Here is a 21011-nt window from a genome sequence, read left to right as displayed (position 1 = left end):
CATATCGTAATTTGATTTGAATTGTTTTACAGTATGCTAGCTGTTGTCATTAGCTCTAAATATTATTATTTAAAATATAATTAATTTGTTGAAAATGTGTGTTACCCTCAAAAATTGAAATTAATTACTTACTATCACTGAAAAATTAGGATATTAAGTAAAATTAATTGTTATTTTGTTACAAACAATTGTGTAATGATTTTTTTTTAAACTTTTTAGTTATGAAAAAAATATAATTACCATTCTTAAAAAAGAAAGTTTTGTTTCATTTTGGAATACAGTCTTGTGTTATTCCGGAAACATAACTGCCAAATACTTATCATACTTCCTTTTAATAAGATAATTTTTACAATTTCAAGCTACAATTATCTTTCATTTGTATAACAAATTTCACATATTTGAAACCAATTAATAGCAGTGCTCAAATGCATCTACAAATATTTATAACGCATAAATGCATACTATAGTATATTTAATGCTTATGCAATGTATTATATAAATATATTATTTGTGTCATTATAATTAAGTTAATAAATATTTTACTGCTTTCTCTACAATTTTCAATATTGATTATATTAATGCACATTTTTTATTCAAGATAATATATTTTAATTAGATTATTTTTTTGTATTCTGCTTTGAAAGAATAATGATATATAATTTTAATTAATTATATGCAAAAAATTCGTTTAAATAATTTTCTGCTTGTTTTTATAAGTACTTATATGTATGAGGTGAAAATAAATTATAGAAATGTAAATTAAGTGAAAGCAAAAGCATAATTATGAATGCTTAAATATGGTAATTTTCAAGTAAGTGTTTTGGATAATTATAAAATAGGTAAGCCGACAGAAATAGTCATTAATTTAGAAAAAGAAGTGTGAAATGTTTTCCTTAGAGAAAAGAATCACGGAAGTTAATTTTCTATTATTGGCCTATTCTGCTCTGTTTCACACTGTAAAAATTAATCGTTCGAAAAATAATCTATTCTCACGCTGTAAATTAAACGCGTTCCAATCTCGCACAGAAATTCAGTAGAGCGATTCAGAGAATGGAAAGACAAGAGATCTTGATTTAATGATTTGATACAGCTTAGCAAAGCAAACGAACGACCTTGACCATGAACACCGGACCCGCTAATCCCAATTGGCTTTGAAATAGGCGCCGAATGTGAAATAATTTCGCCAAACTAAAGAAAGTTTGCGCCAATCGGAGGACAAGCTAAAATACCTTTTTGAGAGCCCCAGAATGCAAGGTAACTAAATAGTAGTTTGTTTCTTCAAGTGCAAAGGGGCCTACATAGGTAGGTTGGTGTAATGTGTTTTTACTTATTAATTTTAGGAGTGCATTTGTTTTTGCTATAAAATATTAGCATTTTTTTTATAAATATACTTCTAAAAAATAATTTCTGTATTACATCACCAAGTTAAAAAGATGGTTACAATATTTTGTGAATTAATATTAAATGTAACTCAAATGAAAAAATACAACAAATATATATATTTTTTATTGTTTGTTCTTTTTGTTGCTTATCTGCTTATTTGTTTATAATTTTTATTGTTTATCCGTTAATTTAAAATCCTTTAAAAATTGCAGGCACAATATAAGTAATTAAATGAATAAAATATACCAAATTTGTGGTATTTCAACAATTGAAAATTGTTGTTTACGTTTTGTCTTTTTTAGTGTTGAATATTTCCAAAAATTTGGAGGACAAGTTTTGTGAGTTTTGGCACCTGAAAACTAATTAAATGTTAATGATTTTTATTCATTTAAATATTTGTTGATTGCAAATCAATTTTCATTTGCAAATCATGAACAAACTTAGATTTTTTCCCTGCAATACGAAAAGTTACTTTCGATTCAGTTATGAAAAAAAAAACATTATCAACCGAATGCTTGCGACATGATGCTATAGGTAAAATTTAAACGAAATTAATAGGTAAAAATAAGTTAAAATGAGTTAAAATATATATTCTTTTAAAAATGAGTTAAAAAATATATTCTTTTAAAACTATAATTCATTTTTGACGTTAAGCTTTGAAACTGCTGACTAACCAAATGAATTGCACGAAGCTGATAAATTTTGAAAGCATGCATATTAACTATTGCAAAACTTCTGAACAAAGTTGTACACATTCTGAAGTTTATTTAATGAAAATAAATTTTTAATGGCTACCATGCATTATTACACGCTTAATAAATTGTAAGCAATAATCTTCACGTAGTAAATTTCCTATTTTAAATATTCAAATAAATTTAGCATTATTTATTTTAATAACAGTCACAATTTCACTAAAATTAGCATTTGCGTAGATAATTATCGTTTATTAAATACCTGGTTTTAATTACATTCTTTTGAAATTTATTTAATTACATACGTTGGGGAAAAGTTGCACAAATTCAGAAGTGTATTTGGTGAAAATAAGTTTATAATGACAACCATGCATCCTTTCACGCTTAATAAATTGTAAGCAATAAACTTCATATAGTAACTTAACAAATTTCATATTTAAAATATTCAAATAAATTTACCATTATTTAGTTTGATAACAGTCACAATTTTACTAAAATAAACTTTCATAATAAGTTTCAATTAGAAAATGAAAACTTTTTAAAATATAATTTCAAAAGTAAGAAATTGCTTAATTGATTTAAGTTTTTTTAATAATTTTTTAAAATAAAAAAGTCAATAAAAGCTAATGGAATACTAAATTAATTATAAAAGCTTATGGAATAATGAAGAAAAAATCGATGCTACTATAAAAAATGCTTGAAATATTGCAGCTAATTAAAAATAAGATGGAGTTTACACACATTTTGAGAGAAAAAACATATGAAGCAATTTAAATTTTTTTTTAAAAAAATTCAAAAATTCAAAAAAATTTTGCTGTAAGTAACTTTCACAAACCTTGTGGTTAAACTACAAATCTTATGTTGAAAAACCCTTAAATTCTGATTCAAATAAATATGTTTAACGAAATACTTAAAAAGAATTAATAATTGTTTTTAAACAATAAAACTTAGTTGTATATTGCATTACGAAAATAATGAAAATGATTCTTGTTGCAATATTTCCTGTTGCATAAATTATAGACTCTTAAGGTCGGTGACTAATACCATACAGTGGCTTAGATAAAACACACTTTTAATATTTTTATTAAAAGGAATTTCAGACATTTGAAATACATTATATATTGACAAAACAAAGTAGGTACAGACAAAACAAGAATTAATAATTTATTAATTTAAAAAGATTAAAAATGTACGCAGCAATAATAATCGCGAGTTAAGATTTTTGTTTCACAATCACTTTGATTAACTCTAACTATTAAAAAAACTACTAAAAAAGGTGCCTGAAAAAGAAATAATGCATCGTCACTTGGATAAGTTATTGAAAATCTTATAAATCTCGTTTGAAGAGACATTTTTTTCTAAAATTTTTTCTGTTCTCAAAATTAATTTTTTTTTCTTTGGGGGGGGGGGTTATTATTTATCATTTTGAAGTATCAAAAATTGCATAATTATCTTTAAAATGCTTATCTTTCAAAGCTAATAAAAATAAAGATTATTTTTTTCTGTTAATTCAATTCTGTAAAAATAAACTTAAGTTTTACCATTTTTAGATATTTAACATTTATAACAGTATAGGATAAATTTAAAATAATTATAAACAAATGTACTAATGGTTGGAAATAATTTTAAACAAAAAGTACAAACGACTGAAAATAATTCATTATTTAATATTTATTATTTAAATAATAAATTACTTATTTAAATATTTATCTTTTAAATAATAAATTGCTTAAATATTTATTATTTAAACAGTAAATTAATTATTTAAATGTTTATTATTTAAATACTAAATTAATTATTTCAATATTTATTATTCTATTAACAGTGAAGATATTATTATACGAGGTATTAAGGCGTAGGAATTTAATGCTCTACTTAATCAGGGTGATTGGAACATTAATATATTAAAGCAGTTAAATCTTAAAACATTTTAAAACGTTCAACTGATTTAGCGTTGTAACCGACTTTAGATAAGGAACTGAAAGTTTTCCCTCTTCCAAAGAAGAATACCTTCGTTCGAAATAATGAGTTATTGTCCGTTCTTGGCCCTTTTGAACTTAGATATGTGACCGGACATTGTCCGCACGAGAAACTGTATTGATAAACAATCTGAAATTTAAACTAATAAAATTGATCTAAACAAACATTATCTAAACAACATTTAATTAGCGGATTCGGTGATTTGCATCACAAATGAGGATACATCAATCAGAATTCCTGTTTTCCTTTAACGAATTTCAGAGGATTAACACGGACACGTTGCACCCAAGGGAGATCATAAAAATGTTATTGTTTATTGGCGAAAAGAACATGAAAGCAATTTAAATTAGGGAAAAGGACATTTATTTTTATCTTGTATGCGGGCATTCATAAAAGATCTCTTGTTTATGTGTTTTGCGTGAAGTAAATAAATAGAAAAATGCTTTCATAAATGCGGATTGAAATTCCTTGACTTTTTTTATTGCACGTAGCATCGCATTGGCAATTGCCGCTGTTGTTGTTGTTGTTTACAAGGATGACACAATTTCTTTTTTACCTTTACTACATAAGTTTCTGAAGAAAATGTAGTGGAAAAATGACGGATTTTCTACTGTTCTACACTAATGGCTTATGTAGTGGAAAAACCATAAGCCATTAGTGTAGAACAGTGGAAACTAAAGAAATGCAAAACAAAACTTATATATTGATTTATTGTCTCTACCAATAAAATTAAATATTCAAATGAAGAGTGTACAAAATTAAAAAAGTTAACATCCAGGATAACTTTTGATTTAAACGGATTTTCAATCCTTGAAACTCAATCTCAACGGTTTGAGGATTACCTAAACTTAAATATGCTAATTGATTAGAGAAAACGATATTTTAGGTCACGAAATCGGGCACAAAAACGTTCTCCTCTGAATAAACTTAAATTTTTTTTTTTGCTGGATTCAGATTTTTGATCCAGTGTAGATTTTTTATTTGAGTTGAATTGTGTAGATTTTAGATTTAAAAGCCTAGCCGCAATCTGGAAAATATGATTCTTTACTTTATTAAGAAGGGCAGTCGAAGGAGTTTCGACTTAGTATTATATTTTACGTAATATGTTCCGAAATTTATTTAAATGAATCGAAAAAACTGCACGCACGTTTTTTCCAGATTCGCTAAACAAAGCTTCATTGAACACTGGGAAATACTCAAAAAAGGAAATTAATCTTTAGAGGTCCAAGTTTTTGATTGCTCTCGTTCCTGATCTATTGCGACCATATTTTCCAGATTGTTACTTATTCCCGTTATTTGGAAGTCATAAATCTGAATCCGTCTTAAAGAAAGTTGTTTGATTAGTTAAACCAATAAAATGTTCTCTTAGTACGTGTAGTCATTAAATCAAAAGTTATTTAGGGTGATTCTTTTTCTTCGAGCCCTATACATTAAAAGTTGTACAAATAAATGCCATCTTCAAGAATTAAAGAAAAATACTGGTCTAAAGTTAAAGTTCTATTATTACAGTTCTAAAGTTAAGGTTCTTTTCATGCTGGGTTTACAACGTAAATCACGTGTGTTAAGCTATAATTTTATTCAAATTGGTTACAAAATTAATGTAAGTGCTAAGTTGAAACATATTTTCGTTCTTCATAAACTAGATTAGATGATAATATGATATTACATTACGATATTACATTCAGCACATTACTAAAACTGTAGCACATTCGCACTGTAATATTATTTGATGATGAATCAATTTTTTTGAGTTTATTTATGTGTCATCCATTTCTTTAAAAAATTTACCGTTAAGGATTCATCAGTTAAATGTAAGTATTTTTTTCTGCAATTAATTATTATTATTATAGTAACTAAATTTTGGAGAGAAAAATAATTTGCCCATATACTTAACATTCAGACTTTATCTTGTATGATATAAAATAGAAATTATGTTTATTGATGTAAGGTAAGGTGCACTGATTTTTATTTTAGAATTTAAGAAATAAACATTTATTAGTATTGCTCTAACAAGTTTAAAAAATGCTATATCTTTTATATTTTAGTCTTCTTTATGGTCTGACAAAATATCAGAAATTACTGCGATTAAGGTTGATGGCTCATTATCCATTAATTATAGAATCGAGAGAAATAAAAGAGAATAAATTACATTTTTCAGATAATTTCCAGTAATTATATTTTTTATCATACATGTATATATTTGAGTAAGAGGTAACTACTTATAATAACTAGGAACTTAGTGATTAAAGATTTAAAAAAAGATATTAATGAATTTTGAATCATTGATTTTTAAAATCAGCTGTATAAAGGTGTTTGCAAACTCAATTTCCAACATACATCAATTAAGATCTATGTTTTTAATTTAACATACAGAGAATAATTATGCTGTATAGATCCAGTTCATCATATAGTGATTTGAAAACAATCTTTTCATATATCGCTAGGTACCTTCTTACGCTACGTTCCTTAAATATTTAAGTTAAAAGTATATTTATTTAAAACGAAATAAACCCTAAATCATAAATAGATAAATATTTTAAAAGCGTTTCATATAAGCTGTGACGTTTGTAAATACGTTTGCAAAAATAAAATAAAATTTTATTAATTTTTTTCAATTGTCATAATGAGAAATTATTACAGATTCTCGAAATAGTTCGCCATCTTAAAGAATTTATGTAAAATCCTTTGCATTTTTAAGTTGCATAAATTATTATTTATAATAAATATATCAATATCTAACGTTCATGTTACTAATATGAAGATGTTAAATGGACGATATCTAATACAATTAAGGACAATAAGTAATTTGTCATTTCATCGATTGTCAAAAATAAGTAATATTTAAACTATTGATTCGGAAGATAAGAGGTAGTGCTCTTATGTAGGACTGTAGGTAACGTCTCTTTTGTTTTTAATTGACTCTTCATTTCCTTCAATTGTTTTCTTTTATTATTATTATTATTTTTGAATTTGTGCCAAGTACACTCGATACATTTGAGAGCATTTCCTTATCTAATACATTCCTGAGTATTTAAAAGGTATATTTCATCATTTGAAAATTTATTCTCAAGAAAAATCCTATTGATTTCTTATACTTCTGCAGTTAAAAATAATCTCTAGTTTTTTTTTTCAATTTCTATTATTATTATTTTTTTAAAAAGATTTCGTTTTGCGTTTTAGAACAAAAAGATTTATTTAAAGCTAAATTTAGCGAATTTTAAACAAAAGTATTTTCATGATTGAAAAAGTATATTATGAGAAGTATATTAGTATGATTAAAGCTTATTTTAATATGAAACCCAACTAAAACGCTTATTGAATCATTTTTGAAGAGGTGAGATTGCGATTTAAACATTTAAAAGTTCTTGAAATTAATTTAAAATTCATTAATTAAACTTAAAATTAATTAATTAAACCTAAAATTAAAAATTCTAAACATTTTTGTCTTAATTTTTAATCTGTGCATAAATTTTGTCTTTTTATATCTAAATGCAACTCTATAATCATACTTTTTATACTAGATTCTATAAGCAGCAAAATATTTAGAATGCACTGTCATATTAAAAATATCTTTTTGAAAAAAAAAGTTAGGCATTAAATGTTTGCACTCATGCTTACTACCAGAGAAAGAAAAAAAATTTATTTTTAAAAAAGAATTAAAAATTTATTTAAGTAATTTTTAATATTTACGAATTTATTTATTTCCCTTTAGTCATAAGTTAAAATAATACTATATTTTTCCGAAAGTTAAACTTAATACCAGAATTTTTTTATCATTAATTTTTAACTATGTGAAATATCAAGAACAGGAAAGAGTAATTTAAAAAAGATATTATGAGATTTTCTTATCTCTCTTAATAATATTACTATTATTACTAGCATAGTTAACATAAACATTCCGATTGTTAAAAAAAATTTAATCAACACATCAGAACAAGGTTGAACTATATTCCAGAATATTTTTGTTAAATCATTCATAAAATATTTATGTGAAAATTAAAATACTTATATGTTTACACTTTTCCTTTGATATTATCAGCGATGATAACTGATAAAAAATTGATGCATGTTTATGGCAAATACGCGTTTTCATGTTCATTAAATGTTGATCTTTAAATAATTATTCCTCTTTTATTGCCTTACAAAGGAGATGGAAGGAAGTAAATGGAAATTTCTTGCTTATGTCAATCTTGATATCAGTTTTGATCATAGTATATAAATATTGAACAAATAAAAAGAGGCAAACATTTAAAAAAACCATTTGATGCAACTGATAACAACTGGTTTCAGAAATTGCTGTTTTTTTTATATTTTTTTATAGATTTTTTAGCGTTTTTAGTACTCGTGTTATCAATACATAAAATATTGATCTATATTAATTTACAATAAATGCTCTTACGGCAGTTAAACCAGTAATTAGTTTTGTTTAATTGTATACTGAGATTGTGTTAAAGCAGTATATATACATATATATACTGTTGTTTTTCGTTATTGCGCAAAAATAAAACATGTTTTATTTTTGTTTTAATGACAAATCACACGCAACGCGAATAATGCCCATAAAGAAATGAATTTGATTTGTCCTATTTTATGCATTTATAAAGTCTTAAAAAACTATTATAATCACTACAATCGTCCAAACTTAAAATACTGTCAAATTTTGGAAATGATTTTTTTTTTACGCAATTTTAATGATCAAATATTTTTCGTAACTATTATTTCCATTTGTAAAAAATAAATAAATAAATTTGAAACTCTAAATGAATGCAAATATACTGCATTAAATGAGTACAATTATTAATTTAAAGCGTAAATATCGAGTACATTATAAATGAAAATTATAATTTAAAATATTGTCATAAACATACTATTTTCATTTGTTAAAAGGTTGAATATTCATTTTCTGTCTTTACGAATTAGGCAAAGTCTTTGAACTAATAAATATTGGTAACGTTTCGCTCACTTTTCAAGTTTTCTATATTAATCAAATGTTTTTAAAATATCACCATGAAGCGGAAAATTATATAATGGGTTTGAACGTTTTAACTTTACAGTTGAAAAAAATGTAATGCATCATTAATGAATTAGAACATGGCAAAAAATAAATTAATTTAAATTAATAAAGAAAATTAAAAAAAAATTTCCCTACTTTTATACTATTGGTGAAAAATATTTTCCGCTTATAAAAAATAAAAGAATTGAAAAAAACCTTTAACCGAAACGTTTCTCTTAAAATTATTTTTTGATATCTATGAGAATGTAAAACGTAAATTCGTTTAAAAAGTAGTCTACAAAGACAATCTTTTTTCTGTACTTTTAAAAGTATTGTAGAAAATAGGGTGGAAAAATTATATAAATAAAGATTGCAAATTATTATTAACTGGAGTAAAGGTAAATTCGAATCTGACGAATCACAGCTGAGAAAGATAGATGTACGAAACTCAAATCTTGTTTGATTACCAATTGAAATTCAATGATGTTTCGTATAATCGCTTTTCTGCTCTGAATTGTTTCATCATGCAATCTAACAGGTTTTGGTTTCAATAGTGTTTAAACTTTTTCCTGCCTTAAATATTAATTTTTTATCCCTCATTTGTATACTTTTCAGACTGTATTCTAAAAATATATATCAAAGGCAAACCTTGATATGAATTATGAAAATCTTGAATATACTTCACTTATGAACTTATAGCCATATTCAAGTAGTTTTGACCATATTTATTTTCTTAGTGCACGATAAATTTTATAAATTTTATTTTCATAAGCAATTTTATCCAATTCTGTTTTTAATTATCATATTGCGTAAAGAATAAGATTTTTTATTCATTATGCGTGCTTTGCATTATTTATGAGGTATTTATTAGCATCTTACTCAATTTCACACTTTTTTTAATTAATTTCAATTTTATTAAAATTTATCAATTTTGAAAGTACGTACCGTACTCGTAGTTCCTTGTTATTTATTAACAACACTAAAAATATAATATGTACATTCTAGAACATTGTGTAATTTAATTTTCTCAAAAAGTGTAACTATAAAATGCATTACAAAAAATGTTTTTTTTTTTTATTTTAAATTTAATGTTTCAATAACTATCAATATTTTTTCATAAAAACTTTTTTATTCAAAGTACTAAGTGTTATCACGTAATGACTGAAGATTTGTTTTTCACAATTTTTAGGCAGTTCAAGTAATGTTCTTCATTAAACAATGTTTAATTCGTATTTTTTATGTAAAATGTTATTTTTTTTTAAACACCGATGCTCTCAAATTCAATACTAAAATAGTTTTCTTTTACTTAACCACCGTTTCATCATTTACAAGTTCGTTCGTTCTAAAAAAATCTTTTTATTGATTTGACAGTCTGACTGTTAATTTCAAAAATGTACCTAAGTGTGTTAGTGTGTTAATGTGTGTTAATAAATGTATACAACTTATTGAGCAACATTCCTCATGCAATTCATTTAATATGCTTTTGAAATAATATCGAAAATGCAGAAATAAAATTGAAAACTGATTTTTATATGTTATTTATTGAGTTTCCTCAAATTCTTTGCAGGTTTCTAGGAGAAAATAAAAAAGCTTCAGGGTGAGGATTGAAAATCAAGACCGCTACATTCTATTTATTTCACGAAGCATTTTTGATTGGTCAAAATTGTTCAGTCAAGATACAAAAGATATACAATACATACAGGTAAAAACATATTTATCTATTTATTCTATAGAATTTTATCAAAGAAGTTGAAATCTTTTCCCTTAAAAAAATTATAAACAATAATTACTTTTTATTTGACATAATATAATTCTACCATTGTAGAAAAAATTAGTAGCAAAGCGTTTATGAAAATAAGTTGTTTTAATTATTTTAAAAATTGTGAGATAAAGGGAATAAATTAATTTCACGCAATATAAAATTTNTATAAATTCGGGAGTTTCCCTTCGGGACTTCCCCTTCTGGTCTGGCTGGCGCCTCTCAATGTCAAGAGGATGATGCAACTTCCTTTAATATTACAAGATGGTGGATGACGTAATGTTCGAAGTTGTTACACTATGGTATTGAAACCTACATATATATATAAACTTAAAAATAAGAAAAATGATGAGATTTCAAAATATTTTAACTTAATTTAATATTTAACGTTTAAACTTGTCTACATTAACACACAGAATTCCTAAAGAATTAACTTCTAAGGATTTTATGGTTCTAAAATGAAGCAAATAACCGAACGACTTTTGATAAATTCATGAAGTTTATTAATAATAATAATAATAAAAAACAATAAGGACATCCATCTAAGTAGCAGTTAAACTTTTTACCGTAGCATGGCGCTGAAACCGTCTTGATTACCCTTCGCGAAACCTATTACGTAGTCTAACATTAGAATGGAAACTTTTTATACATTTCTTTGTGCTATGTTATGTAGAGATAAGGTTTTTGTTGAGTTTCTTTTGCTTAAATTATAGAACGAAGCATTGAAATAAAATAAAGTTTTAAAAAAAACTAACAAAAAATTACGCTTGTTTAATCATTGAAATCTAACAATTTCAAATTACAAAATCTAAATATTTTTAACATTTAATACAAGTGACCCTTAAAATTCAAGTTGAATTCCGACCGAGAAAATGTACGCTATTTTAAACAAATCATTAACCTACTTTTTTTAATTGAATATATAAATCTGGTGCTTATTGTAGCAACATGACTTCTTCCAAGGAAATAAAAAACAAACACAATAGATTTTCTTAAAGAATGGCGTGTATAAAGACATCAATTTCGGAATCTGTGATACCATAAGGTTACACTAAAAGATATCATCAAAAGAGTTACGATTAAGTTAAGTAGACATTACCTGATCCGAGACAGGTAGTAAAGTATGTGCTTCTCGCAATGATATGGCATTTTAATGATGAAAAAAATTTTCTCGTTATTTTTATTTTTATTAAGTTTAGAAATTTTTTTTGCCTCGAAAAATTGAGGTCGTAAGTTTTTTTTAGCAAATCATTACCAGTATCAAAACTAAGTAAGAATCTTGTATGCAGCTACCTTTGTTCTCGAATTGTTTTACATAGTATTTTAATTAGTATACTTTTTTTTTTTGATTAAGTCATAAAATTTTTTGCGTGATGGATTTGTTCAAAATTTACATTTTCCGCATGCGTTTATTATGAATATCTTGCCTATGATTTTTAATGAAGAAACATTTAATATTATTATTACATAAAACATTTTAAGTTTAATTTTTTTAATAATTTAAACAAATAATGATAACGATCATTTTAAGTTTCAAAAGTTATTTAAGTTATAAAGTATGTTATAAAGTTATAAGAGTTATAAAGTTATGCTAAGTTATATAAGTTTTTAAAGTAGAAACAAACACTAAAATGAGGATGCAAAATATACACTGCAAAAAAAACAAGCTTTTTCCGAATTAAACAAAAATGCGTCAAAATAGCTTCGAAATAATATCGCCGAATGTAAAAGCCTATTTTACTCGTTGTCGAGTACGTCCTCAAAACAGCATATACTCATTTTTCAGTGCCTACCTTCTTTTAACGACACAAATTAATCAAACTGTGTATATGATGTTTCTTTTTTATACTAGGCATTTTGCACGAAAATGAGTATATGCTGTTTTGAGCCCGTCACTACACTCAATAATGAATACATAATGTTTTCCGATTCTACACTATGTTGCTTATATATTTTGACACATTTTTGCTCAATTTTAAAATACTCTTTTTTGTGTATCGTATATACACAAATCAACATGTATACAACGTGTATACAACGAAGTATGTATCGTATATACAACGAAGAGGAGAACGTACATAGTGGACACCCTAAAGTTAGGTGCAGTGTTATACTTTCAGAAAAATCAGCTCAACGTTAAACCATACTATCGACTTCGTGAATCATTGATAATGAAACATTTACAGCAAATTTAATTATGCTTTAATATAACCTTGTTTTCTCTTAAATTTAACCACACTGTAAAAAAAAGTGTTTCTCAAAATGTGTTAAATTAGCTCGAAATAAATATAGCCGAACATGAAAGCCCTATGTGTTCTTCATTGAGTATAGTGGCATGCTCAAAATTGAAGCAGCGCTGAAAATCCATCTCCATGTGTAAATAAACATGGAGGGATTGTAAGAAAGTGTGGATTATATAAAAACTTTATTTATTCGTGAAATAAATTTAGAATGAAGGTAAGTGCTGCAAGCTTTTATCTAATTAGATTTACTTTTCGAAAGTTCGATCATAATAAACTAATAAATGTTGAACTTGGTCCCTTTCGAGGATGAAGTATCATTTTGAACATGTCAATATGCTCAACAATGAGTAAATGGGTTTCCAAATTCGACCATATGTATCGCAGAGCTATTTTAACACATTTTTGCTGAATTAAGAGAAACCCTTTTTTACAGTGGAATTGTTGTATTTATTAGACAGACTGTTGTATTTATTAGAAACTGTTGTATTTATTAGAAAACCACTAAAAGACTGGAATTCTACTAGTTTTTTTAGTAATACCTACAGTTTCTTTTTAAGTTGTATAACAGGATCATACTTAGAAAGACTCATCGACTTCCTAAGTAACCATACCAAGAAACTGTTAGTAGCATTATAGACATTTCTCTTGTATGCTTAGCAAGAAGCATTTAGTACGTTTACTAAGGAACGTTGTGTAAATATACAAGAAAAAACATTTGTAACACAATTAAGAAATCTTTAATTCTCCAATCAAAAACAGTGCTAAGCAAATATATTTTATTTATTAGTACACATACATATGCAGGCTTGTGTACTCAATTACATAAATACGGTTTATAATCCTTAGTTAAGTAGAAGAACAGATGGAACAATTCAAAGAACAGCGAGAAGGTACATCAAGGGTTACGGCGTGATTTAAACCCGCTACCTTCACGCGTTAGCGCTATTATCGGCGTGTTTGGCGGTCCCCGTAGTATGCAAAATTTATGCTAACATGATTTTTCAAATCTCTTTCGCCAAGAAAAATAAAAAAGCCGCGTTTTAAATGCCTTACACGAAAAACAAAGCTTTCATTTTACACTATGTATAACATCTGGCATTGAAGAAGTATCTGGGCTTAAGAATGGATAAACTTAAATTGTTTAAAAGTTATTGAAAATTTTTTAAAATTTACCAAGTTGGCGGCATTTATTTACCAAAATGAAAATTATCAAATTAATGGCCTTTTTCTCAGTTTTTGCAAATTTTTTTGAACCCAGATAATACATCATTGGAATAAATTTTTAAGTATTAAAAAATTAGTCCTCAAATGCTTTTCCTTTTTTAATTGTAGCCTTTCTCCCTATTGACGTTCTGAGCCTTTTTCAAAAGAAAGCATAAGTAGCGCTCACTATAGGTGAGCTAAACTTGATCTAATAGTCATAAGTAACTGTTGCAAACTCATATCAGTTATGAAAATGGCATATTATTCGCAAAAAATCAACATTTTACACGACGACGCAGCCTTAATTCAATAGCGCCAACCTTAATTTAATCTCAAGTATTTCGAAGTAAACATTAACTCACGTTTATTTTCTGGAACATTCCATTCTTATAGTTTGATCTTTTATTCAAAATGTTCCCCATAATTTTAGTTTGATTCAAATTCTTAACCAGAGGAAACCAAAACTTTTTACTTTTTTATGAACTTAGTAAAAATGTTTTTCAATCCTTTGAATAATAAATATAGAGAGTCCATGATGTGACGTTTTCTAACGTGTAGATCATTTAAATTGCTAGAGAATTTAGTAAATTTTAAGATAAAATATCTCAGTTAAATATAATTTCGTGTTATAGTATTTATTTTTTTCAAATCAATGCATATTTTCAAGTTTTGGCTAAATTCAATTTTTTTTAACTTTCTTTTTGAATTCCAATAGCTAAAAGCTCACTATATCAAAAAAATTGAGACAAAATATGATAACAATTTTAATTTCAAAACGCTTCAACTTGAGACTGGCGGTTCCAGGTTCTTCCCGGTTCGTTCAACTTCGTACATACGCATCTTTTCAATCACTACACATGCTTTTTTCCACTTTGTATTCATTATACACCTTGTTCTTTTTTTTTCCAGATAACTAAGAAGAATGTCTTGTTTACCATCTTCCGTTGAAACCGTGTCTTCTGATGACAAACGTCTTATACAGATACGACATAACAGAACATTCAGCTACATTTACAACACTTTGTTTCGCAGTACAGATTCGTGGATTTTTCCTGCATTGTTCGTTATAGCTTCAGGAAGTCTATGTCGGATGTTGCTCAATGGAATCCATATGTACGTCAACTCAAAGACGTAATAACTTTTCATCTAAATGACTTTGAACTTTGAAGAGGAGCTAGCGGTAAAATGTAAATATGAAGCGCTTGGTTTTAAAAGCAGCTCAATTATTTTAAAAGAAAACATAAATAATTAAAACTAGTTTTTGAAAATCGCCATTTTTTAATGGAATATTAAACAAAATTTAAACTCAAAATATTCTATTTTCTAGAGAAAGTGCAAGTCAATCGAAAAAAAATTATATTTTTTACTAGACATTATTTATTATTAACTGCTTTTTGCAATGAATTCTACGTGGAGTTACAGATTTTTATATAGATTGCCATATCGAAAGGATACAAACCAATTTTTTGCTTTAATTTTACTTAATTTCTCTAAAAATACTTTACGAATTTTGCTTTTAACGTATAACGAAACAGCGAATACAAATCAGAAATACAAAATAGGGAATGTAATCGAATAAAGATGTCTAAAATGATGTCCTTTACCCATGCACTGGTCATTCAGTTACAGAGCAGCCAATAGGAAAGCGTTTTCTATTTATATAGGAATACGAATAGTCTAATGAGAATAATGCAAACAACTAGTTGTCATTCACAACTACAAAATGGCGACGTATAATTGATTTGATCCACTCAGTGATACAGTTCAGCCTCTGTCTCGGATTTCTCTACAACCAATTTTTCATAATAACTTGAACATAATAACTGAACCCTAAAATCAGCAAAATAATTTTGTTGTGTGTTAAATCATGATCTTTCAAAATACAATTTTCTTTTTTCTCTCAATTTACAAGAAAATTTTTTTTCTTTTTCCGGCGACAACCAAAAAAAAATTTGAAAATGAATTGAGCTGATTTTATAACCAAGCGTTTCATATGTGTTGTCATATGTGTTCAGCCTATGTGTTCACCCTATGTGTTGTCTGAGCACTACGTCGTATTCAAAACTGCAATACTAAGAATAAATTTATTGTAAAAAAATGGAAGTAACTGACTGAACGTTACTGCAATGATGCATTTACTGAGTTTTTACAATCTGAGTACTCCGGCTCTGACTGCGATTACAAATGTAATCCATTACTATTTTTTTAATAATACATGATCTACGATTATACTTTGTGTAATGCTACGCAATTACTAACAGTTTTCTTTACTTTTATTCGATGTATAGTTAGTATAATAAAGATATATTTTGTATTTACATTTCAAGGTTTTTCAATGCTTCAAAAAAGATATTTTACATGAACTTTAGTAAAAAATCTATTCAATAAATAATGCTTAAAAACAAAAGAATATTACTTTTAATTTTAATTAAAAAAAATTAATTAACGAAGAATGCATTTTTTTGCTTACTTATTTGGAGTTCTTTATTACACTAAAAACAGAAAAAAATAAAAATAAAAAAGAAATGTATGAGAAAATATTTTATTATTTTATGTGTTACCGATTAACCTCGTATGCCATTAATATCGCATTTCCTAGCCAATCTGCAAATTAACTAAGGAGATCCATTGAAGTGTAAAATTTAGAGTTTCCGCGATTGACCCAGGAAATGTGCACATTATGGTCCTCGTATATCGTTAAAGTTCAAAAATTAAAAAATTTTAATTAACGAAGAATGCATTTTTTTGCTTACCTATTTTGAGTTATTTATTACACTAAAAACAAAAAAATATAAAAATAAAAAAGAACTGTATAAGAAAATATTTTATTATTTTATGTGTTTCCGATTAACCTCGTAAGACATTAATATCGCATTTCCTAGCCAATCTGCAAATTAACTAAGGAGATCCGTTAAAGTGCAAAATTTAGAGTTTCCGCGATTGACCCAGGAAATGTGCACATTATGGTCACCGTATATCGTTAAAGTTCAAAAATTTATTTCTCTTATTCTAATAGCTAATTTATTGATTGTTTGTATCGACTTCATTCCTTTAAACTCTTTATGATTCTTCATGATTTTTCATACTTATAAATATAGAAAAATAAATGAAGTTATGTTAATTCTCTTGCCTGTATCCTCTTGATCTCCATTTGATTCTTTGTATTATGTTTGTAAAGGGAATGATAATTGATTGATTGATTCTATCAACTATTGCATTGATAGTTTGAGAATAATAACTTGATGATCTAAACAGCGAAAAATAAATAAACTACAGTATGCTAATTTGAGCTCAAAATTAGGCTGGCTGTTTACCAACAGTTATAAAATTAAATAAAACTATTGAGTCTGGTGAAAATAATAACAAGAAANTATTTATTTCCAATAAATAATGCACAATTTATTTAATACTGTCCTTATTTAATTGAACTTTGTTGTGTCAATTGCGAAGGAAAAAAAATGTAGCAAAATTTTAAATTTATTTATTTCAATAACAATATATTTCATGAATTATGAAAAGGTTACGCATTTATAAGAATCGAATAAATATTTGTCATTGAGCTTGTTAATTCGAGAAATAAAGTAACTAAATTCAAGATTAAATAATTACGTTATTCTGATAGCTAATTCTCATCTCTTATATCAGTCTTTCTTCTCTTTTTTTTAAACCATAATTTAATTCAAACATATTTCAAACCTTCAAACCAAAAACCACAAGTTTTATTCATTTTCAGCATCTGCATACACCAGAAAAAATCATAACATTGAATATTTAATTCTACAAATTAAAAATATTCGAAAATAATTGAAAGTCTTTTATATTGATAGTATACTCACAGCTCCTAATGAACTTTTTTTATATAATGCTGGGGGTTTCGCCAAAATAAGTTCAATCATTTATGGTTCCTTATCCATATAATGTTCCATATCAACATATCCTTATAACCGCAGGAATAATGCATTTTTTATATCGTAGAAATGGTTCAGTCGCTTAGAACAATGGAAAACAAATATTTACTAAGTTTTAACAATATTTATTTTTAAAATATTTTTAAGTAAATTTATATTATATAATATTTGTTATTAAAAAAAGTGCAAAACTTTTTGCTGTTGGGAAAGATATGACCAGTGTTCTTTAGTTTAAAAGTCATTTAAACGAAATGTAAGCTATAATTATTTCTATTTTGATTAATATTTTTGTTATTGCTTTTTAACCTTTTGAAGCAGATGTCGATTGTCTCTTTTTCTATATTTTTTTAAGATTTAACAAATTTTGGTACTTTTTAAGTATAAGAAACAGTCTAATAGTCACAAAAAAATCTATTAGATTATCGGAATTATATTGGTACTAAAATATAAAATTCAAATAAAGCAAATTTAAAAGAGAAAAATTATTGTTTAGAAGTGAGTTGTGTTTTGAAAATTTTACCCTTTGCGCAGAAAAAGAAGTATTTCATGCTGTATTTGGAAACCATTAATTATTAAAATGCTAAATATGATATTTTTCATTCATTTTGACTTAAATTATACAAAATAATAAAAAGAAGTATGAAAGAAAATATTTAACAAAAATTCTGAGTTAATTTATAAGGAAAAAATGAGAAAAAAATATCGACCAAATTACGGTAAAAAGTACCGACATTTAAGTGTATCATCCGTAAAATCCTTTTTTACCGTAAAATATTGTACCTTATTATTCAGTGATTTTCAAGTAATTATATTAGTGAATATCGTTTTTTTTTTTTTTTTTTTTTTTTTTTTTTTTTCATGAACCGGTAAAAATTATTTTACGGTAAAAGTAGCGGCACTCTGAGTACTAGTACTTTTTACCATAATTTGATCGATTCTTACGGTCCACAAAAAATACGAAACTGTAAAATGCTATATATTTTAAATAAAACATAAGAAAAAACATAAACATAAGAAAAAAGACTATTTTAAAAAATTTATAGTTCCAAATTAAAGAGACATTTATCTTTTTGAAAATAATTGTCGTCCTTTGATGGTGATATCTGAGTATATCCCTGCATAATTAAACAATTGCTACACAACCATAATTAAACAATTTAAACAAACAAAATTTTTGTTATAATACCATTTATTTGACTTTTAAATATTTTAAGTACATAAGCTTTAATATTCGTTTATTTACATGCTGCAAAATTAAGAAAAATAAAATAAAAATGGGAAACCTTCTTGTGGGGAGACTGAACAAAATTTCTAACGAAACAGTTTTACGAAAAAAATAATTTTAAAAAAAAGCTGTGATTTTTCAGCAGTAAAATTGCAGTAGGCTGTGGTAGGCATAGACATAGTTCCGCAAACTGAAGGAGTTTTTTTTTCAATTAAAATAATAACAAGTGTTTTTTTTTTTTTTTTTTTTTTTTTTTTTTTTTTTTTTTTNTTTTTTTTTTTTTTTTTTTCTCTCTCCTCTTTCAAATCTATTACTCATCTCAATAAGTCTAACTAAACTTCGGCAGTTTGCAAAAAGCCGGATTTTCCAATTCGCCTGCGACCTTTGCAACAAATATAATATTTTCAGATACTTGCTTTTAAACTTTACAGTGGTGCTGCCATCTGTTGTCTGTATTACGGTTTGAAACATATCGGCTCCACATATTTCGGTTATATAAGAAAAATTGCATTTCTTTTATTCTTTTTAAAAAATTTCACGTTTTTCTGTCACCTATTTAATACTAACTTAACAGTGATTATCAAGCTATCATATTTATTCATATATTAATAATACATATTATAGCTTTTACATGTATATTTAATTTTCTGCCTTTGAGAAATTATGAAATAAAATATAATAAACGATTACTTGTCGAAACACAAAATTTTTTAAAGTGTTTTGATAATTTTAAACTATTTGATCTGATATTGATTTTTACGTTTTTTTGCATTATTCCAAAAATTAAATAATTTCAATTTAGATTTTTATTCTTCTATCGAGATCATAATAATTTAAATAATAAGAGGCAATGTGCAATGAAACCATATGTTCATCAAACGCGGTTAAGCAATAAAAAAAAAAAAATAAAATAAAAAAAAATTATATGGTATAAATTATAAGTTATTATTTAAATTTACAAAAGGAAAGAAATTAGAGAGAAGTTATTGACTGACAGTTGTGCTTCCACCTGTTGAAGCGACAAAACACGTAGTCACTAGCTTGGCATATATTTAATAGAATTAGTTCCAGATCACTAGAATTTAAGAGTAATTGTCCTTAAAATTTTAAAATACTTCATTTCCTAACTTTCATATAAAATGTATTTATTTATTACATGAAACAAAATTTGAAATTTTAGAATAATTTTTAACAAAAAAAAAATTTTTTTAGAAGACAAGGGAAATTTTAATTACCATTAATAAAATATTAGCTAATATAGGCTCTGGTCTTCTATAGAAGACCAGAGCTATAGTGCGACCATGAGAAAATAAAAATCAACTCAGCGACAATCATTAAGTTTATGTTTTATGGTAAGCAATCTGAATACAGTGAAATAAATGTTAATTTTATAACAGTAAACAGTCATTAAATTATTCGTCAACGATGCCATTTTGAATTTTTTTACTTTTATCCCAGTAAGCGATTTTTTTTAAATACTAATTTTATAAAATCTATAATTTATTCCATAATGACCATTCTGCCCTATATTTCTATTGCTATAATAAGTTTTTTTTTTTTTTCATACATAATGATTCAAAAAAGATGTTTACTCACTTGGATCAATAATTTTTTAATTGTTGAAA

The 21011-nt window shown here is 25.8% G+C and overlaps 1 long non-coding RNA gene across 1 annotated transcript; it reads left to right on the top strand.

Annotated features, from left to right (window-relative positions):
* Positions 1-1197: 1197 nt before the first annotated feature.
* On the top strand, positions 1198-16573 carry LOC107452248 (uncharacterized). Its single transcript, XR_006224810.2, has 3 exons — positions 1198-1302; positions 10616-10750; positions 15163-16573. It is a non-coding gene; the product is annotated as an uncharacterized lncRNA (long non-coding RNA).
* Positions 16574-21011: the final 4438 nt, after the last annotated feature.

The sequence above is a fragment of the Parasteatoda tepidariorum genome, chromosome 5 (genome assembly GCF_043381705.1).
Source record: "Parasteatoda tepidariorum isolate YZ-2023 chromosome 5, CAS_Ptep_4.0, whole genome shotgun sequence".
NCBI classification, from domain to species: domain Eukaryota; kingdom Metazoa; phylum Arthropoda; class Arachnida; order Araneae; family Theridiidae; genus Parasteatoda; species Parasteatoda tepidariorum.
The sequence above is the reverse complement of the archived record's forward strand: the minus strand, read 5'-3'. Positions and strand labels throughout refer to the sequence as shown.